Below are 23314 nucleotides of genomic sequence, written 5' to 3'. Positions count from 1 at the left end.
AGTATCAGTGAGATTAAATTTTGGAAAGTGGGATGGTCCGAGTTAGTCTTTCAATGTTTTTTCCACATCAAATATTGGAAATAAATTCCTTTCTGTATGTCTCTCTCTCTCTATTTAGAGCGGCTGAATTAGCCCGGGTCTGCAAACAGCTCGATTCTGCGTATTCATAACTTGCACATTATTAGTGTTCTGAAATCGAGGTGAAGAGTGAGGCAGAGAGCAGGTTTTAAAATCGCTGGAATATCAGTGAAATTAAATTGTGGAAAGTCGGATGGTCCGAGTTTGACTTTCAGTGTATTTTCCACATCAAATAGTGGAGATCAATGAAAGTGAAGCTTTTAAAGGCAGCAACACCGGGACTTCGATATTGGAGAATTGAACCCTGATCAACCGCGTGACAGATGGGGATATTCAGCACAACACGAAGGAGGAACTGGCGTGAACAGTTGATGGACATTCCCCACAGTTGGCGTTGGACACGCTTCAAATTTCATTTAATCCATTCCAACCATTTATTTGATGACAAACAAAACCGTAGAAGAAGTGACTCTCAAGCACATAACACATAGAGCAACATTATCAAAATACCAGGATGGCCGAGTGGTTAAAGCGTTGGATTTAAGATCCGATGGTTTTATACCCGCGTGGGTTCCGAACCCCACTCCTGGTAGGTGCGGTTTGCGTTCCATTTTGATACTGATCATTGACTCTCTTTTGCCATTTGCATCACAGAATCAGAGAAAGGTGACAGCACGGAAGGAGGCCTTTTGGCCCATCGTGTCCGTGCCGGCTTTATGCAAGACCAATCCAGCTAGTCCCACTCCCCCGCGCTATCTCTCTCGCACAGCAACTTTTTTCCTTTCAAGTACTTGTCCCGTTCCGTTTTGAAAGCCATCATTGAATCTGCCTCCATCAGCCACTCGGGATGCTGAATTAGCCCGGGTCTCTTCACAACGCGACTCTGCCTTTCATTTCTTGCTCATTATTGTGGTTCTGACATCGAGGTGACGCGGAGAGTGAGATTTAAAATCGCTGAAATATCAGTGAAATTAGATTGTGGAAAGTGGGATTGTCCGAGTTCGTTCATCAGTCTTTTTATCACACGTCCAATGTTCGAGATAAATGATATCTTTGAAGGCAGAAGAAATTCATCGTCCAGGTGTATTTGAAGCCAGGTCGACCATGTAATAGGTAGGGATACCCACCACAATACAAACGAGCAACGAGCGTGAACAACCGACCCCCTCACCGACGGTTGATACCCACACCAGTTCTGCGGCTCGGTGTCGCAGAGCGCTGGATTATTACGATTTTAAGTGAGCAGCATTGTGCTTTTAGCAAGTAGTCGTGGCCGAGTGGTTAAGGCGATGGACTAGAAATCCATTGGGGTTTCCCCGCGCAGGTTCGAATCCTGCCGACTACGGTTTAGAGTTATCATTTTATCCTTTTATCTCTGCGTTTCAACCGATACGAGTGTGTGCAAAATGAAAATCCATTGTCAAGAAGTCGGAGCAGGACATTCGCGGACTCATCATACAATCTAGAATCGTCAACATGGTTTTATGAATGGGAAATCGTGTCTGACAATTTTATTAGAGTTCTTTGAGGAAGTAGCGATCAGGGTGGATAAAGGGGAAACAATGGATGCAGTATATTTGGATTTCCAAAAGGCATTCGATAAGGTGCCACATAAAAGGTGATATCCCTGCTGCTTGTTATTCTCCACGCTTACACACACCCGTGCCTTCTGCCGCTTCCTGCCACTGCTTCTGACCTTTACCACGCAGAGAATAACAGGCACAAGATAAGAGCTCATCGATTGGGGATTTGCTAACTTACAGAAAACAAAGAGTCGGGATTAAAGGGTCATTTTCAAAATGGCAATCGGTAACCGATAGGTGCCGCAGGGATCAGTGCTGGGGCCTCAACTATTTACAATATATATCAATGACTTGCATGAAGGCACAGAGTGTATTGTTGCCAAATTTGCTGATGATACGAAAATAGGTGGAAAAGCAAGTTGCGAGGGTGACACAAAGGGATATTGACAGGTTCAGCGAATGGGCAAAAATTTGTCAGATGGAATATAAGGTGGGAAAATGGAAGTCATCCACTTTGGCAGGAACAATAAAAAAGCAAAATATTATTTCAACGGAGAAATACTACAAAATGCTGCAGTACAGAGGGATCTGGGTGTCATCGTACATGAAACACAAAAAGTCACCATGCGGGTGCAGCAAGTAATCCAGAAGGCAAACGGAATATTGGACGATTGAGAGAAAGACAGAGAAACGGACACTCACACAGAAAAGCTGAGAAAAAATGAGACACACACACATTGCACACAGAGGCATGGTCGTTCTTGGTGCCCGTCTGTTGCAGCGCGATGGATGGTTGCAATTTTAAGTGAGCAGCATTTAGCTGAGCTCTCGCAGACGTGGCCGAGTTGTTTCGGGCGATGGATAAAAAATTCAATGGGGTCTCCCCGTGCAGGTTCAGAGCTTTGTTTTCAGACCCTTTACGTCTGCGTTTCAACCGACATGTGTGTGTCTGTCCGTCAGTGTGTGTACCTGTGTGTTTGAGTATCTATCTGTGTATCAGTGTCTGCTGAGTCAGTGTGTGTGTATTGTGTCTGTCCGTGTGTGTCTCACTTATTCAACGCTTTTCAGTGTGTCTCTCTGTCACTCTTTCCCCCGCTCCCCACATCATTTCATTCTGGACTTTGACTAACAAAGAGATGGAATATGTGAAAGACAAGCCTTCATTCAACACATTGTGAGCTCGTTGCCAAGACTGATGCCCACTGAGCGACGGCTGGTAACTATACCAGTCATGCGGCTCTGCGTCAATTGTTTGTCCGATTACGCTGGTGTGAAGCGCCTTGGGGCGTTTTGCTGCGTTAAAGACTCGATATCAATGCAACTTTTTGTTGTGGGCAATTGTGATTGCATCAAACTGAGAGAGTTGAGGGGAGAGCTGCACCGCCACCACTGGAGACGATTGGTATTGCAGGCATCTCCTGTTTTGTGAGTTTCACCGGCCTCCCTCTTCTCAGACCCCTTGATCACCTTGTCCGGTTCCCGGTTTGGGAACCTCTGCTCTGCTCAGCTCTCTGGTGGGGTGGGGCTTGAAACCACAATCTTCAGACTCAAAGGCCAGAGTGGAGCAGATTAGAGAGATCTGAGATTCGCTGGAATATCAGTGCAATTAATTTCGGGAAGGTGGGAACATTTTATCAATAGATTTTCTGCAGCCAATATTGCAGATAAATGGCCAGAAACATAAAAGTGAGACTTTTAATGCCACAATTGAACATCGGTCTTCCGCTTGCTCCCACTAACGGAGAACTGATGCACGAAGAGAATGTCCTCTCACCACAGGTGGTCTGAGACATGTTTTATGTTCCAGTGAATCTTTTTAAACTATTTATTCGATGATAGTTTGTTTAACTTTCCATGGGTCTCTGTTGAAAGAGGTCTTACATTTCACAATTCCATCACTTTGTTGGTCAAGGTACAGAGCAAAATGATGTGGGGAGCTGGGGACAAAATGACAGGGAGAAAGAAAGACTGTGAGACACTCAGAAAAGCGTGGAAGTGATACTCAGGCACGTTGCACACAAACTTTCCACCGGCCTCTGTTGAAAGAAAACTTACCTTTCACATTTCCATCTCTTTGTTAGTCAAGGTCCAGAATAAAGCGATGTGGAGAGCGCGGGAAAGAGTGACAGAGAGCGAGAAAGACAGAGAAACGGAGACCCACTCAGAAAAGTTTAGAACAAGTGAGACAAACATACACGTTACACACAGGCCGAGTGAACCTTGGTGCCTGTGTGTTGCAGAGCGATGGGTCGTTGCCATTTTAAGTGAGCAGGTTTTAGTTGAGGTTCAGTCGTTGTGCTGAAGGCAATGGACCAGAAATCTATTGGGGCCTCCCCGCAGCTTCGAATCCTGCCGACAACGGTTCACAGCTTTCTTTTCAAACCTTCCATATCTGCGTTTCAACATACACGTGTGTGTCTGTCTGTCAGTGTGTGTAACTGGACGTGTGATTATCTATCTGTGTATCAGTGTCTGTTTGTACATGGCTGCGTGTGTGTAATGTGTCTGTGCGTGTGTGTCTCACAGCTGAGTGTAGTGGATACAAAAAAAGCTACGGGCCCCGACAACATCCCGGCTCTAGTGCTGAAGTCTTGTGCTCCAGAACTAGCGGCGCCTCCAGCCAAACTGTTCCAGTCCAGTTACAACACTGGCATCGACCCGACAATGTGGAAAATTGCCCAGGTATGTCCTGTCCATAAAAAGCAGGACACAACCAATCCGGCCAATTACCGCCCAATCTGTCTCCTCTCAAACATCAACAAAGTGATGGAAGGTGTCGTCGACAGTGCTATCAAGCGGCACTTACTCACCAATAACCTGCTCACCAATGCTCAGTTTGGGTTACACCAGGACCACTCGGCTCCAGACCTCATTACAGGCTTTGTCCAAACATGGACAAAAGAGCTGAATTCCAGAGGTGGGGTGAGAGTGACTGCCCTTGACATCAAGGCAGCATTTGACCGAGTGGAGCACCAAGGATCCCTCGTAAAATTGAAGTCAATGGGAATCATGGTGAAAATTCTCCAGTGGCTGAAGACATACCGAGCACAAAGGAAGATGGTTAGTGGTTGCCAAAGGCCAATCATCTCAGCCCCAGGACACTGCTGCAGAAGTTCATCAGGTCCATCCACCACCCTAAACATTCACTCCCTCCACCACCGGCGCACAGTGGCTGCAGTGTGTATCATCTACAGGATGCACTGCAGCAACTCGCCAAGGCATCTTCGACAGCACCTCCCAAACCCGCGACCTCTACCACCCAGAAGGACAAGGGCAGCATGCGCATGGGAACAACAACACCTGCACGTTCCCCTCCAAGTCACACACCATCCCGACTTGGAAATATATCGCCGTTCCTTCTTCGTAGCTGGCTCAAAATCCTGGAACTCCCTTCCTAACTGCACTGTGGGAGAACCTTCACCACACGGACTGCAGCGGTTCAAGAAGACGGCTCACCAACACTTTCTCAAGGGCAATTAGGGATGGGCAATAAATGCCGGTCTCTCCAGCGACGCTCACATCCCATGAACGAATAAAATAAAACAACGCGACTGTTTCTTTCATTTCTTGCTCATTATTGTGGTTCTGTCATCAAGGTGACGCAGAGAGGAAGGTTTAAAATCACTGGAATATCAGTGAAATTATATTGTGGAAAGTGGGATTGTCCGAGTTAGTTTCTCAATGTTTTTTCACGCATCCAATGTTGAAGATAAATTGCAAGAGAAATGAAAGTGAAGCTTTTAAAGGCCATAAGATTTGATATATTTCTTCGGGGAATTAAGCCCCGGTCTCTTGCATAATAGGCGGGGATATTCACCACCATACCAACGAGGAACTGGCGTGGGCTAATTAAGGACACTCACCACAGATGGCGTCAGACACGCTTCAGGTTTCAGTGAATCTATTTTAACCATTTATTTGATGACAATTTGCTTAATTTTCCACGGGCCACTGTTGAAAGAATACTTACCTTTCACATTTCCATCTCTTTGTTCATCAAGGTCCAAAATAAAGTGATGTGGGGAGCGCGGGAGAGAGTGACAGAGCGAAGAAAGGCAGAGGAACGGAGACTCACTCGGAAAAGCTTCGAAAAAGTGAGACACACAAATACAGGTACATTACACACACAGGCATCCTGATTCTTAATGCTCGTCTGTTGCAGACCGATGGATCTTTGTAATTTTAATGTGAGCAGCATTTCGAACAGGTCAAGTTGTTGGACCGAAATCCATTGGATTCTCCCCGCGTATGTTCGAATCCTGCCGACTACGGTTCAGAGCTTTCTTTTCAAACCTTTCATCTCTCCGTTTCAATCTGCATGAGTGTTTGGGTGTCTGCTTGTGTGTGTCTCACTTTTACAACGCAATTCAGAGTGTTTCTCTGCCTTTTAAAAGCAGTTAAAGTTGGGCCTCCCCGGTCTCCCGCTAGACAGACTATACTAACGAGGAACTGCCGTGAGTCGGTCATGGACAATCACCACGGATGGCGTAAGATGAGCTCCACTTTTCAGTGACTCTATTTCAACCATTTAGTTCATTACAATTCGTTTAACTTAGTGGTGCTACCGAGCCACTCTTGGTGATGGACATGGATGTTCCCCACCCAGAGTGCCCCTGCTGCCGTCAGTGATTCCTCTAAGTGCTGCTCAACATGGAGGAGGACTGATTCATCAGCTGAACGAAGGCAGTAGGTGGTAATAAGCAGAAGGTTTCCTTGCCCATGTTTGACCTGATGCCATGAGATTTCATGGGGTCCGGAGTCAATGCTGAGGACTCCCTCCTGACTGCATATCACTATACCGCCACCTCTGGTGGGTCTGTCCTGCCGGTGGGAGTGGACACACCCAGGGATGGTGATGGAAGAGTCTGGGACGTTGGCCGAAAGGTATGATTCTGTGAGTATGGCTATGTCAGGCTATTCTTGGGACAGCTCTCCCAATTTTGTTACATCCCAAGATGTTTGTGAGGAGGACTTTGCATTGTCGACTGGGCTTGGTTTGCCTTTGTTGTGTCCGTTGCCTCGTGGTCCGTGATAGCCTTTCAGTGTATTTTCCGCATCAAATATTCGAGATAAATTGCAAGAGAAATGAACGTGAAACTTTTGAAGGCAGCGAAAGTGCAACCTCCCCGTTGGAGAATTGAACCCCGGTCACTTGCGTGATAAGCGGTGATACTCACCAGTACACTAACGAAGAACTGGTGTGGGTCAGTAAAGGACACTCACCACAGATGGCGTTAAACAGGATTCAAATTTCAGTGAATCTATTCTAACCATTTATTTGATGACCTTTCATCTCTGCGGTTCAATCTACACGTGTGTCTGTCTGTCAGTGAGTGTACCTGTGTGTGTGTGTGTGCTAGTATCTGTCTGTTTATCAGTGTCTGCGTGTGTACATGGCTGTGTAATGTGTGTGTCTAAAATGAAAATGCTAGAATCCATTATTAAGGAAATTATCCTTCCTCCCTCAACTAACAAAACCAAAACGCAGATTAACTGGCCATCCATTTCATTGTTGTATGTGGGATCTTTCTCGTAAACCTCCACTTGGAGATATATTGCAAGAGGAATGAAAGTGAAGCTTTTAAAGGCAATAAAAATGTCACCTCCCGGTCGGGAAATTGAACCCTGGTTTCCACGGGCCACTGTTGAAAGAAGACTGACCTTTCACATTTCCATCTCTCTGTTCGTCAAGGTCCAGAATAACGTGATGTGGGGAGAGCGGGAGAGAGTGACAGAGAGAGAAAGACAGAGAAAGAGAGACCCACTCAGAAGAGCTTAGAAAAAGTGAGACACACACACATAGAATCATAGAATCATAGAATCATAGAAGTTACAACATGGAAGTAGGCCCTTCGGCCCAACATGTCCATGTCGCCCAGTTTATACCACGAAGCTAGTCCCAATTGCCTGCACTTGGCCCATATCCCTCTATACCCATCTTACCCATGTAACTGTCCAAATGCTTTTTAAAAGACAAAATTGTACCCGCCTCTACTACTGCCTCTGGCAGCTCGTTCCAGACACTCACCACCCTTTGAGTGAAAAAATTGCCCCTCTGGACACTTTTGTATCTCTCCCCTCTCACCTTAAATCTATGCCCCCTCGTCATAGACTCCCCGACCTTTGGGAAAAGATTTTGACTATCGACCTTATCTATGCCCCTCATTATTTTATAGACTTCTATAAGATCACCCCTTAACCTTCTACTCTCCAGGGAAAAAAGTCCCAGTCTGTCTAACCTCTCCCTGTAAGTCAAACCATCAAGTCCCGGTAGCATCCTAGTAAATCTTTTCTGCACTCTTTCTATTTTAATAATATCCTTTCTATAATAGGGTGACCAGAACTGTACACAGTACTCCAAGTGTGGCCTCACCAATGCCCTGTACAACTTCAACAAGACATCCCAACTCCTGCATTCAATGTTCTGACCAATGAAACCAAGCATGCCGAATGCCTTCTTCACCACCCTATCCACCTGTGACTCCACTTTCAAGGAGCTATGAATCTGTACTCCTAGATCTCTTTGTTCTATAACTCTCCCCAACGCCCTACCATTAACGGAGTAGGTCCTGGCCCGATTCGATCTACCAAAATGCATCACCTCACATTTATCTAAATTAAACTCCATCTGCCATTCATCGGCCCACTGGCCCAATTGATCAAGATCCCGTTGCAATCCTAGATAATTTAGACACATTACACACGCAGGCATACATACAAATATAAATATTTTTAGACTCGAATTTTTGGACCAAAACCAGACGAAAGTTCAAGTTTATTGGAAAGCTTTGCGCACAAAGGGAGAGTGGGAAACTTCCTCAAGCTCGCACCTCACTCTCAAAGGAACATCAGCACTAAACATACACACAGGCACATTACACACACCGGCATTTATATGTACACATACACTCAGGCACATTACACAAAGAGGCATAATCGTTAAATCTCTTTCTCTCTCTCTCCCTCTATGTTTCAATGTGTGTCTCACGATCAGTCTTCTTGTGTGTGTCTCTCTGTCTCTGTCTCTCTGTCGCTCTCTCTCTGTCTCCGTCTCTCTCTCTCTGTCTGTCTGTCTGTCTCTCTCTCTTTCTGTTTGTCTCTCCCCCTCCCTCTCTACAATACCCGCAGATCTGAGAATCACAGGGTCAAAGAAGGAAACAGATCGGAACACATTTGTGCTCTGCAACTGACGGGCCCCAAGAATTCAGTCCCCAAACAGTCTCCGCTCAATAATATTCTGAAAATGACAATCACCTCTTTCTCTGTTCTATTTTTCTCTGTAGTTTTTGAAGAAGAAGCGAGGCAAAGAAGTAAAATTTGTAGTTGGCGTCTTAAAAATGCTTCCTCCCCGTCGGGGAGCTAAATCCCTGGCGAAGGGGGGATATCTCACCACGATGGAGAATATCCAATTGGAAATGATTTTTGCGAAGCCTTGTCATCGCCCCACGTCCCCGTGTCTCCCCATCTCAGGGAAGAGGTCAAAGTCGACGGAAAAACTTTGACCATTTAACGATTCTACCGGGGCCGTTTTCCTGGGAGTCGGTTTTCAAACAGGACACAGGCTCAATGTGTTCCAATCTGTTTCCTTCTTTGACCCTGTGATTCGCAAATCTGCGGGTATCAGACAGATGGAGGGAGAGAGACTGACACAGACTCAGACAGACCGAGAAAGTCTCTTTCTGTCCCAGTGTCTCTCTCTCTTTCTGAGTGTCTCTCTTTATCACTCTTTTCCTCGCACCCCACATCACTTTATTCTGGATCTGAACAAACAGAGAGATGGAAATGTGAACGGTGAAGCTTCTTTCAACAGTGGCCCGTGGAAAGTTAAACAAACTGTCATCAAATTGGTCATTTCATTAAAAATTGAAGCCTGAAGCAGGTACGGACGGGGATCGAACCCACGTTCATCGGTTTGCAAGACCGACGCCTTTCCACTTGGCCACCGCACCCCATGATCCACAATGGGATGATAATGTTCTTCAGCGGGTGAAGTCAGATCAACAGGTTTCGGCAACTGTTTGCGACAATCGACTGATTGAGGAACAATGGATTTCGACTGTTCCGCCTGAACGAATAATTTCATGACAGTTTATTTCACGGGCTATTGTGGAAAGAGTCACAGAGAGAGAGACAGATGGAGAGAGAGAGATGTACAGATGGAGAGATAGACACAGATGGAGACAAGGGGGCGGGGCGGGGCGGAGCCGGGGGGGGTGGGTCGGGTGCAGAGAGAGACCTGAATCGAGTTTAAAATCGCTGGAATATCAGTGAAATTAAATTGTCCAAAGTGGGATTATCCGAGTTAGTCTTTCAATGTATTTTCCACATCAAATATTGGAGACCAATTGCAAGTGAAAGTTTTTCGGACGGAGGGAGGTGCACAGTGGTGTTCCCTCGGGGTCGGTGCTGGGACCACTGCTTTTTTGATATATATTAATGACGCGGACTTGGGTGTACAGGGCAAAATGTTAAAAATTGCAGATGACACAAAACTTGGAAGTGCAGTAAACAGCGAGGAGGACAGTGAAAGACTGCAACAAATATATATTCCTTAAGGCACAAAAACCCAACAGGAAAAGTGGTCCAACCGTGGCTAACAAGATAAATATAAGTTCGTATTAAATCAAAGGAAGAGGCAAATAAAGTTGCCAGAAAAAGCAGTAAACCTGAGGATTGGGAGCATTTGAGAATTCAACAAAGGAGGGCCAAGAAATTGATAAAGAGGGAAAATAGAAAATGAGAGTAAACTGGCAAGAAACAGAACGGACTCTAAAAGCTTCTGCAGGGATGTAAAAAGCTAAAGACGAGCGGTCGTGCTGGAAGGACCAGGATGACCAAGTGGTTCAGGCTTTGGATTTAAGATCCAGTGGATTTATCCCCGCGTGTTTCCGAACCCCACTCCTCGCAGCTGTTACTTCGGTTACATTTTGATCCTGCTCATTGTCACTCTTCTTCATTTGCATGATAGAAATGTTACCGCACGGAAGGATCGTTGCAATTTTAAGTGAACAGCATTTAACTGAAATCAAGTCGTCGTGACCGAGTGGTTTCGGCGATCGACTGAAAATCCACTCGGGTCTCCCCGCGCAGGTTTGAATCCTGCCGACTGCGGTTCAGAGCTTTCTTTCTCAAAGCTTTCATCTCTGTATTTCAATCTGTCCGTGTGGGTGCGTGTGTCAATTCTTCAACGCTTTTCAAAGTCTCTTTCTCCACTCCCGACATCATTTCATTCTGGACCTTGACTGACGAAGAGATGAAAGAAATGACACTCCGGCACATTACACACAAATTCAAAACGCAGGATGACCGAGTGGTTAAGAGTTGAAACGGAAAATTCAATGGGTTTTACCAGCGTGGGTTCAAACCCCCCTCCTGATAGTTGTTATTACGGTCTCATTTTCACTCTTTTCCCATTTCCATCACACCGTCAGAGAAAGGCTACAGCACGAAAGTAGGCCATTCGGCCCATCGAATCTGTGCTTCGGCTGTGCAAGATCATTCCAGCTCGTCCCTTTTCTTGGAGCCCTGCATTTTTTTCTTATCAAGTATTTATCCAATTCCCCTTTGAAACCATGATTGAATCTGCCTCCACCACCCCCTCAGTCAGTGCATTCCAGATCACAACCACTCGCTGTGTTAAAAAGCTGTTCCTCACTTCACCTTTGGTTCTTTTGCCAATCACCTTAAAGCTATGTCCTCTAGTTCTTGACCCTTCCACCATGGGAACAGTTTCTCTCGATCTACTCTGTCTGGACCCTTCATGATTTTGAACACCTCGATCAAATCTCCTCGCAACCGTCTCTGTTCCAAGAATCACAACCCCAGTTTCTCCAGTCTATCCACGTAACTAAAGTCCCTCATCATTGGAATCGTTCTAGTAAATCTCTTCTGCACCCTCTCGAAGACCTTCACATCTTTCCGAAAGTGCGGTGCCCAGAACTGGACAAAATATTCCAGTTGTGGTCAAACCAGTGTTTTATAAAGGTTCGTCATGACTTCCATACTTTCGTACTTGTGGCTCTGTTTGTAAAGCGTTGGATCCCGTTGCTTTTTTAAACAGTTTCTCAACATACCCTGCCACCTTTAACGATTTGTGCACATAAACCCCCAGATCTCTCTGTTCCTTTATCCCTTTTAGCGTTGTGCCCTTCAGTTTACATTGCGTCTTCTCATTCTTCCCTCCAAAATGTATCAATACGCATTTTTCTGCTTTAAATTTCATCTGCCACGTGCCCGCCCAAGCCACCAGCCTGTCTGTTTCCTCTTGACGTCTATCAGTGTCCTCCTCACTGCATACGACACTTCCAAGTTTTGGAAATTTTGGAATTGTGCCCTGAACACCCAAGTCCAAGTCATTAATATATATCAAGAAAAGCAGTGGTCCCAGCTCTGACCCTGGGGAACACCACTGTACACCTTCCTCCAGTCCGAAAAACAACCGTTTACCACTTCTCTCTGTTTCTGTTCCCCAGTCATTTCTGTATCCATGTTGCTACAGCCCCCTTTATTCCATGGGCCGCAGTCTTGATGATAAGCCTACCAGGCGGAACTTTATCAAACGCCTATTGGAAGTCCATAAACACCACATCAACCACATTGTTGTCGGAAGAGATATTTCTGTGGAGACTTCGTTTTAGCAAGGAGGCAATCGGCCGCCTCTGTGAGATATCACAAGAGGAGCTTCAGCCACCTTCTATTTCCTGCAGGGCCTCGTCAGTGGCATGTGGGTCATTTCAGTCAGGCTCCGGTAACATGTGCAACATCACCCAGAGCCCTGTGAGAGTCTGAATTCATCAGATCACAGATACACCATCACCCAGAGCCCTGTGAGAGTCTGAATTCATCTGGTCACAGGTACACCATCATCCAGAGCCCTGTGAGAGTCTGAATTCATCAGCCCACAGATACACCATCACCCAGAGCCCTGTGAGAGTCTGAATTCATCAGCCCACAGATACACCATCACCCAGAGCTCTGTGAGAGTCTGAATTCATCAGCCCACAGATACACCATCACCCAGAGCCCTGTGAGAGTCTGAATTCATCAGCCCACAGAGACACCATCACCCAGAGCCCTGTGAGAGTCTGAATTCATCAGATCACAGATACACCATCACCCAGAGCCCTGTGAGAGTCTGAATTCATCAGATCACAGAGACACCATCACCCAGAGCCCTGTGAGAGTCTGAATTCATCAGCCCACAGATACACCATCACCCAGAGCCCTGTGAGAGTCTGAATTCATCAGATCACAGAGACACCATCACCCAGAGCCCTGTGAGAGTCTGAATTCATCAGCCCACAGAGACACCATCACCCAGAGCCCTGTGAGAGTCTGAATTCATCAGATCACAGAGACACCATCACCCAGAGCCCTGTGAGAGTCTGAATTCATCAGCCCACAGATACACCATCACCCAGAGCCCTGTGAGAGTCTGAATTCATCAGATCACAGAGACACCATCACCCAGAGCCCTGTGAGAGTCTGAATTCATCAGCCCACAGATACACCCTCACCCAGAGCCCTGTGAGAGTCTGAATTCATCAGATCACAGAGACATCATCACCCAGAGCCCTGTGAGAGTCTGAATTCATCAGATCACAGAGACACCATCACCCAGAGCCCTGTGAGAGTCTGAATTCATCAGATCACAGAGACACCATCACCCAGAGCACTGCGAGAGTGCATTCATGAGGTCACGGGCGCGGTATTCCGCAGGATTTCCCAGTTCATCAACCTCGACATGTCCCCAGATCGACAAAGGAATAGGTCTACCGTGTTCCACAGGATCGCTGGATTCCGCAAATGGAGAGGTCTACCGTGTTCCACAGGATCGCTGGATTCCGCAAATGGAGAGGTCTACCGTGTTCAACAGGATCACTGGATTCCCCAAAGGAATAGGTCTACCGTGTTCCACAGGATCGCTGGATTCCCCAAATGGAGAGGTCTACCGTGTTCCACAGGATCACTGGATTCCCCAAATGGAGAGGTCTACCGTGTTCCACAGGATCACTGGATTCCCCAAATGGAGAGGTCTACCGTGTTCCACAGGATCGCTGGATTCCGCAAATGGAGAGGTCTACCGTGTTCCACAGGATCGCTGGATTCCGCAAATGGAGAGGTCTACCGTGTTCCACAGGATCGCTGGATTCCGCAAATGGAGAGGTCTACCGTGTTCCAAAGGATCGCTGGATTCCCCAAAGGGAGAGGTCTACCGTGTTCCAAAGGATCGCTGGATTCCCCAAAGGGAGAGGTCTACCGTGTTCCCCAGGATCGTTGGATTCCCCAAAGGGAGAGGTCTACCGTGTTCCAAAGGATCGCTGGATTCCCCAAAGTAAGAGATCTACCGTGTTCCACAGGATCACTGGATCCCCCAAAGTAAGAGATCTACCGTGTTCCACAGGATCGCTGGATTCCCCAAAGGAAGAGATCTACCGTGTTCCACAGGATCACTGGATTCCCCAGAGTGCAGGGTGCTGTCGATGGAACCCATGTGATATGGAAGGCATCCAATGAGGCACCTGTCACTAACATCACCAGGAAGGGGTTTAATTCGTTAAATGGGAGGATCCTTTGCGATGCCGACCTGTGGATCAACTTTACCCTGCGGGAAGGACTGACCTTTGACCAGGAAGACGAGATGCCGCTGGGAATGAATGAGATGCAGGATGACAACCCGGATGTTGCTGGGGCCATTGTTGTTTACCCCACCCCGACCCCCGAGGAAACCGTCGCTGCAGGGGACAGGGCAGAGAGAGAGCACCCAGTGGCTGATGCTTTCAGACATCGATGAAAGTGACGAATTGTCTCTCCGCCCCCACCCGGGAAAGCAGATAACAGGACAAGCAAGATTGAAAGTGAAACAGTGAGCTTCAATTGCAGCATCAAAAAATTAGTGCAAAACTTTACATTTACATTTTGAGGTGGTTAGTGATTGCAAAACTTTATTGTGAACATTGAGGTGTGTAGTGCAAAACTTTAAATAAAAGTTGCGTTCACTTATTCATTTTCTAGTTTGAAATCATTTGCGATGTTAACATGGTTTACATTCATAAAATTTTGGAACAATTACAAATGACTACTGATTAAGTTCGAAGGGCAGCAGCAGCAACAAAAATTATCACACAAACATTCAGAGGAGATTCATCACATAACAAAATATCAACAAGCGAATAAAAACAAACAATCAAAACATCAACAGAACAAACAGCAATAAGATTTACAGACGCCCCCTTGCGGCATGCTCGAGGGTCGCTGTGACACTCTGAACAAGAGGAGGGGAACTCTGTCCGAGAGGAGCATCCTATTTCCTCCTGGCCCCCATCCCTCCCTGTGATCGAGCCCCTCTTGAGCCCAGGGCACGACCTCGGTGTCTTGTAAAATGGCTGTAATCAGGGAGCTCGGAGCTGGGGTGCTGCTGTTCCACGGGGACATGAGCAAAAGTAGCGTCAGGTGCAGAATTAGCTCCTGGCTCTTGGGCCTGTCCTCTGTCTGCAGCAGGAGGTGGCACGGGGTGTGTCACGGGCTTCGGGTGCAGCACAGCCGTGCTCGCATTCAACTCCATGAAATGTACGAGAACCTGGTGAATATTTGTCAGCTGGGCAATGTTCTGTCCAGTATGGGCCAGCTGGGCAATGTTCTGTCCAGTATGGGCCAGCTGGACAATGTTCTGTCCAGTATGGGCCAGCTGGACAATGTTCTGTCCAGTATGGGCCAGCTGGACAATGTTCTGTCCAGTATGGGCCAGCTGGGCGCTAATGTTCTGTCCAGCGTCCTCGATCTCCTGTCTCATGGAGGCGAAATAATCATGGTATTTGTCGCTCTCATCAGCCCTCAACCGTCTCACTTGTTGACCGTTGATGTCCTCTCCCAATTCATCATCCACAGGGTGGGGTGGGGGGAGGAGGAGCAGGGGAGCTGACATCTACGCCGTCTCACGGGAGACTGGTGCGCATCTACCCCACTCGCATCGATCCCTCAACCCCCGACAGGTCGGACTCAGCTGGCGGCTGCCTGTGAGAGGGGGATTATGTGTGTCTCGCACAGAGCCAGAGGGGCCGGGAGTTGGAGAGGCGGTGAGGTGAGGCTCCTCATGGTCAAGCGCTCCCCCCACATCAACACCCTGAGGTTGACAGGTGGGCTCAGGAGTGAAGACACCACTTCACCTGCCCTCACCTCCCAACTCCCACCACCGTCCCGCCCCCCACAGGGCCCGCATCGTCCTCATCCTCCAGAAACCGTCAACGTTCTTCCTCTTCCCGCTCACTAATCGTCAAAACTCCCTGCAGCTCAAACACCATCACCCTCTGCAGCCCAAACACCATCACTCTCTGCAGCCCAAACACCATCATCCTCTGCAGCCCAAACACCATCACTCTCTGCAGCCCAAACACCATCACCCTCTGCAGCACAAACACCATCACCCTCTGCAGCCCAAACACCATCACTCTCTGCAGCCCAAACACCATCACCCTCTGCAGCCCAAACACCATCACCCTCTGCAGCCCAAACACCATCACCCTCTGCAGCCCAAACACCATCACCCTCTGCAGCCCAAACACCATCACCATCTGCAGCTCAAACACCATCACCCTCTGCAGCCCAAACACCATCACCCTCTGCAGCCCAAACACCATCACCCTCTGCAGCACAAACACAATCACCATCTGCAGCCCAAACACCATCATCCTCTGCAGCCGCCGACTCACCACCTTCTACAGCCCGAGTGTCCTCAGACGGCTGTGAACCTGTGGGAAGGAAGAACAAAATGTTCCACTGGTGAAGCATGTTCATCGGTCACATCACAGACGCCCACACGCTGCACGAGCATGGTCAGACTCGAATCTCCTTTTCCCATCCTTCAGACAACACGCAGGTTTTAAACATGCAGCTGGCCAATGGAGGAATGTGAAACTCACCTTTCCTCGCTCCAGTGTCTGATCGGTCACCAGGCACGAAACTGGAAGTGTTGCCCTGCAGCTGAGTGGCCCTTTCTTCATGCTCGGTCATCTCCCTCATAAAGGCTGAACCGCCGCCGGTCTTCGACCTCTCACGGTTGTTAATAGCCATTTTACACTACAGGACATTAAACAATAAAAATCAGTTTGTGCTTGTTTGTGTGAGAGAGATAAGTTGGGGGTTTGGAGACAGGGTCTAATTCACTAATTGTAATTTAACACCTCAAATCTCTGGAGTAGGGATAAAAGATCTGTAAAAGCATTCAGTGAGGCCCGTCCACAATGGTAACTGAGATTTACGACCAGTTGCCATTAGATTGAACCTTGACCACACCACCCAGAAACAACCTGTGTTTCTGCATTAGTTAAACTCAGCACATTTAAATCTGAACTTTTGAATTTCAAAAACTCTCTATACATCCTGACCGACTGCATTAAATCATTGATTTTTTGCGGCCCTGTTCCGCTGTCCGTGACACGGTGCTGTTGGTGCTCAGAACCTGTGCCACCTCCTTCCACACCAACACGCTAACTTGCTGTGCCGCCCGAGACTTCCGTTCCGTGAAGCCGCCGAAGCCTCACCTCAACCTCATTGAGGAGTGTGGAGAGGTCTTCATCAAAAAATTACTGACCATTGTATTACCAGCCCCCTTGTATACTTACTGAACATTGTATTTTCAAAACGCATGTATCCTTACTGACCATTGTATTATCACTTCCATGTATCCTTACTTTTTTTTTATTCGTTCATGGGATGTGGGCGTCGCTGGCGAGGCCAGTATTTTTTGCCTATCCCTAATTGCCCTGGAGAATGTGGTGGTGAGCCGACTTCAGGAACAGCTGCAGTCGAAGTGGTGAAGGTTCTCCCACAGTGCTGTTAGGAAGGGAGTTCCAGGATTTTGACACAGCGACGATGAAGGAACGGCGATATATTTCCAATTGGGGATGGTGTATGACTTGGAGGGGTACGTGCAAGTGGTGTTGTTCCCATGTGGCTGCTGCCCTTGTCCTTCTTGGCGGTCGAGGTCGCGGGATTGGGAGGTGCTGTCGAAGAAGCCTTGGCGAGTTGCTGCAGTGCATCTTGTGGATGGTACACACTGCATCCATGGTGCGCTGGTGGTGAAGGGAGTGAATGTTTAGGGTGGTGGATGGGGTGCCAATCAAGCGGGATGCTTTGTCCTGGATGGTGTCGAGCTTCTTGAGTGTTGCTGGAGCTGTACGCATCCAGGCAAGTGGAGATTATTCCATCACACTCCTGACTTCTGCCTTGTAGATGGTCGAAAGTGTTTGAGGTGTCAGGAGTTGAGTCACTCGCCGCAGAATACCCAGCCCCTGACCTGCTCTTGTAGCCACATTATTTATGTGTCTGGTCCAGTTCAGTTTCTGGTCAATAGTGACCCCCAGGATGTTGATAGTGGGGGATTCGGCGATGGTAATGCCGTTGAATGTCAAGGGGAGGTGGTTAGATTCTCTCTTGTTGCAGATGGTCATTGCCTGGCACTTGTGTGGCGCAAATATTTCTTGCCACTTATAAGCCCAAGCCTGGATTTTGTCCATGTCTTGCTGTCTGCGGGCACGGACTGCTTCATTATCTGAGGGGTTGCGAATGGAACTGAACACTTTGCAATCAAAAGCGAAAATCCCCATTTCTTACCTTATGATGAAGGGAAGGTCTTTTCTGAAGCAGCTGAAGATGGTTGGGCCTTGGACACTGCCCTGAGGAACTCCTGCAGCAATGTCCTGGGCATGAGATGATAGGCTTTCATCAACAGCTACCATCTTCCTTTGTGCTCGGAATGACTCCAGCCACTGAAGAGTTTTCCCCCTGATTCCCATTGACTTCAATTTTACTCGGGCTCCTCGGTGCCACTTTCGGTCAAAAGCTGCCTTGATATCGAGGGCAGTCACTCTCACCTCACCTCTGGAATTCAGTACTTTTGTCCATATTTGGACCAAGGCTGTAATGAGGTCCGGAGCCGAGTGGTCCTGGCGGAACCCAAACTGAGCATCGGTGAGCAGGTTATTGGTGAGTAAGTGCCGCTTGATAGCACTGTCGACGACACCTTCCATCACTTTGCTGATGATGGAGGGTCGGCTGATGGGGCCGTAATTGACCGGAGTAGATTTGTCCTGCTTTTTGTGGACAGGACATACCTGGGCAATTTTCCACGTTGTCGGTTAGATGCCAGTGTTGTCGCTGTACTGGAACAGTTTGGCTGGAGGCGCGGTTAGGTCTGGAGCACAAGTCTTCAGCACGACAGCCGGGATGTTGTCGGGGCCCATCGCCTTTGCTGTATCCAGTGCACTCAGCCTTTTCTTGATATCACGTGGAGTGAATCCAATTGGCTGAAGACTGGCTTCTGTGATGGTGAGGATATCGGCAACGCTTCAGCCTTGTCTTTTGAACTCACGTGCTGGACTCTGCCATCATTGAGGATGGGGATGTTTACAGAGCCTCCTCCTCCCATTAGTTGCTTAATTGTCCACCACCATTCACGACTGGATGTGGCAGGACTGCAGAGCTTTGATCTGATCCGTTGGTTGTGGAATCGCTTAGCTCAGACTGCAGCATGTTGCTTCCACTGTTCCACATGCATGTAGTCTTGAGTTGTAGCTTCACCAGATTGGGACCTCATTTTTAGATATGCCTGGTGCTGCTGCTAGCATGCTTTTCTATACTCCTCATTGAACCAGGGTTAATCCCCTGGCTTGTTGGTAATGGTAGAGTGAGGAATATGCCGGGCCATGAGGTTACAGATTGTGCTGGAATACAATTCTGCTGCTGCTGATGGCAAACAGCGACTCATAGATGCCCAGTTTTAAGCTGCAATAACTGTTCTGAATCTATCCCATTCATCACGGTGATAGTGCCACACAACACGTTAGATGGTGTCCTCAGTGCGAAGACGGGACTTCGTCTCCACGAGAACTGTGCGGTGGTCACTCCTACGAAAACTGTCATGGACAGATTCATCTGCGACAGGTAGATTGGTGAGGACGAGGTCAAGTAGGTTTTTTCCCTTGTGTTCGTTCGCTCACCACCTGCCGCAGGCCCAGTCTGGTAGCTGTGTCCTTCAGGACTCGGCTAGCTCGGTCAGTAGTGCTGCTACCGAGCCACACTTGGTGATGGACAATGAAGTCCACCCCCGCCCCACCAGAGTACATTTTTTCCCCTGCTACCCTCAGTGCTTCCTCCAAGTGGTGCTCAACATGGAGGATGCCTGATTCATCAGCTGAGGGAGGGCGGTAGTTAGTAATCAGCAGGACGTTTCCTTGCCCATGTTTGATCTGATGCCATGGGGTCCGGAGTCAATGTTGAGGACTCCCAGAGCCAGTCTCTCCTAACTGTATATCACTGTACCGCTACCACTGGTGGGTCTGTCCTGCCGGTGGGACAGAACACACCCAGGGATGGTGATGGAAGAATCTGGGTCGTTGGCCGAAAGGTATGATTCTATGAGTATGGCTATGTCAAGCAGTTGCTTGACGAGGCTGTGGGACAGCTCTCCCAATTTTGGCACAATTCCTCAGCTGTTTGTGAGGAGGACTTTGCAAAGTCGACTGGGCTTGGTTTGCCTTTGTCGTGTCTGGTGCCGGCTGGTCCGCCCGGTTTTATTCTTATTGTGATTTTTTTTAAGCTAGATTGCACCACTGAGTGACTTTATTGGCCATTTCATAGTGTGATTAAGAATCAACCACATTGCTGTGGATCTGGGGTCACTTAAAGGCCAGACCGATTATTGACAGCAGGATTCCTCCCCTAAAAGACATTAGTGAACCAGAAGGGTTTTTCATGACAATCCGGTAGTTTCATGGCCACCTTCACTGATACTAGTTTTTTTTTAAATTCCAGATTTGATTTAATTAATTGATGTTAAATTCCCCACTTCTTGTGATCGGGATTTGAACTTAAAACTACAGATTACTAATTCATTCAAAAATCCACAATGCTACCGCACGCTGGTACGACTTATGGTATTATCAGCCCCCATGTATACATGCTGACCATTGTATTATCAGCAACCATATTTACCAATTGACAATTGTACCATCAGGCCCCATGTATTATTACTGACCATTGTATTATCAGCCCCAATGTATACTTTCTGATCATTGTATTATCAGCTCCCATGTATCCTTATTGACCATTGTATTATTTGTCCCCAAACATACTTACTGACAATTGTATTATCAGCACCCATGTATCCCTACTGACCATTATATTATCAGCCCTCACGAGTACTTACTGACCATTGCATTATCAGCCCCATGTATCCTGACTGAAACATTGTGCTATCTGCCCCATGTATTCTAACTGACTGTTGTATTATCAGCTGCCATGTATATTTACTGACCATTGCATGATCAACCCCCATGTATCCTTACTGACCATTATATTATCAGCCCTCATGTGTACTTAGTGACCGTTGTATTATCAGCACCCATGTATATTTACTGACCACATGATTATCAGGCACCAAATATACTTACTGACCATTCTATTATCAGCCCCCATGTATTCTTATTGTCCATCGTATTATCAGCCCCCATGTATCCTTAAAGACCATTTTATTATCAGCCCCATATATCCTTACTGAACATTGTATTATCAGCCCCATGTATCCTAACTGAACATTGTATTATCAGCCCCATGTATCTTACTGCCCATTAGATTATCGCTCCCATGGATCCTTACAGAGCATTATATTTTCACCCCCATGTATCCCTGGAGACCATGGCATTATCACACCCCATGTGTCCTTAATACCCATTATATTTTCACCCCCATGTATCCCTAGAGACCATGGCATTATCACACCCCATGTATCCTTACTGCCCATTATATTTTCACCACCATGTATCCCTAGAGACCATGGCATGATCACACCTCATGTATCCTTAGTGACCATTCAATTATCACCCACATGTTTCCTTACTGACAATTGTACTATCACCCACATGTATCATCATTGACCATTGCATTACCTGACTCCAAGTATTCTTATCGACCATTGCATTATCACATCCCAACTATCCTTATTGACCGTTGTATTATCAACCCAAACATTCTTAGTGAACATTGCATTATCTGCCCAATTTACACTTACTGACCATTGCAGTATCACACCCCATGTATCGTTTCTGACCATTGTAGTATCAACCTCAGGTATTCTAACTGACCATTGTATTATCAGCCCCCATGTATTCTTATTGACCATCGTATTATCAGCCCCCATGTATCCTTGCAGACCATTTTATTATCAGCCCCATCTATCCTTACTGAACATTGTATTATCAGCCCCATGTATCTTACTGCCCATTAGATTATCACTCCCATGTATCCTTACACAGCATTATATTTTCACCCCCATGTATTCCTAGAGACCATGGCATTATCACACCTCATGTATCCTTAGTGACCATTCAATTATCACCCACATGTTTCCTTACTGACAATTGTACTATCACCCACATGTATCATAATTGACCATTGCATTACCTGACTCCAAGTATTCTTATCGACCATTGGATTATCACATCCTAACTATCCTTATTGACCGTTGTATTATCAACCCAAACATTCTTAGTGACCATTGCATTATCTGCCCCATTAACACTTAATGACCATTGCAGTATCACACCCCATGTATCGTTTCTGACCATCGTAGTGTCAACCTCAGGTATTCTTACTGACCATTGTATTATCACCCCCGTGGATTTTTACTCACCACAGTATTTTCCGCAACCAAGTATCCTGACTGACTATTGCAATACCACCGCTATGTATTCTTACTGACCATTGTATTATCAACTCCAAGTATTCTTACTGACCATTGTCTTATCTCCATCAAAGTAACCTTACTGACCATTGTATTATCACCCCCATGATTTCTTCCTGACCATTGCATTATCACACTCACGTATCATTATTGACCGTTGTATTGTTACTCCCCATGAGTCCTTACTGACCATTTCATTATCACACCCCTTTTATCCTTAATGACCATTGTGTTATCACCCCCGATGCATCCTTACTGACGATTGCATTATCGGCCCTCACGTATCCATACTGACGATTGCATTATCACACCACAAGCATTCTTACTGTTCATTGTCTTCTTACCCCCATGTATTCTGATTTATTATTGTATTATCAACGCTATGTATTATTACTGACCATTGCATTGACACACTCCATTGATCCTTACTGACCATTGCATTATCTCTCGCATGTATTATTACTGACCATTGTATTATCTGCATCCAAATATCATTACTGACCATTGTATTACCATCCCCATGTATTCTTGCCGTCCATTTCATTATCTCACCCATTGTATCCTTACTGACCATCGTATTATCAGCCCCCATGTATCCTTACTGACCATTATGTGATCTGCTTCTATCCATCCTTGTTGTCTTTTGCACTTTTGTTTAGTCCACCCCAGAAACCTGATTTGAAACATTCTGAAATTGCAGGCTGAATTAGTGCCACAGAAATAATCTGAACTCTGTCAGTGAAGCTGCTCTCTCTTCACATCAGTATTGTAAGATGGTGAGATTCATATTTTCTTTTTCATGTCATTTTATTTCAGTGATATTCAGAATTTTCGGTAGCTTCACTTCATGTCAGTAAAATATTTGTTTACCGATAATTTTCTATACAGAGTGATGGAGTTAAGCGGTCAACCTTACCTGTTTGTTTCGTGACTGCAATTAATGTCAGTCAGTGTGTCGTTTAATTGTCTCACTGGA

General features: G+C 46.7%; 3 non-coding genes across 3 annotated transcripts; 2 read left to right on the top strand and 1 right to left on the bottom strand.

Moving 5' to 3' along the window:
* The first annotated feature begins 586 nt into the window (after window positions 1-586).
* On the top strand, window positions 587-670 carry trnal-uaa (transfer RNA leucine (anticodon UAA)). Its single transcript has one exon. It is a non-coding gene; the product is annotated as a tRNA-Leu (tRNA).
* A 671-nt stretch (window positions 671-1341) lies between these two features.
* On the top strand, window positions 1342-1423 carry trnas-aga (transfer RNA serine (anticodon AGA)). The gene has a single exon. It is a non-coding gene; the product is annotated as a tRNA-Ser (tRNA).
* An 8055-nt stretch (window positions 1424-9478) lies between these two features.
* On the bottom strand, window positions 9479-9550 carry trnaa-ugc (transfer RNA alanine (anticodon UGC)). Its single transcript has one exon. It is a non-coding gene; the product is annotated as a tRNA-Ala (tRNA).
* Between the last annotated feature and the right edge of the window lie 13764 nt (window positions 9551-23314).

This window comes from Heptranchias perlo, unplaced genomic scaffold (genome assembly GCF_035084215.1).
Source record: "Heptranchias perlo isolate sHepPer1 unplaced genomic scaffold, sHepPer1.hap1 HAP1_SCAFFOLD_56, whole genome shotgun sequence".
NCBI lineage: Eukaryota > Metazoa > Chordata > Chondrichthyes > Hexanchiformes > Hexanchidae > Heptranchias > Heptranchias perlo.
The sequence above is the reverse complement of the archived record's forward strand: the minus strand, read 5'-3'. Positions and strand labels throughout refer to the sequence as shown.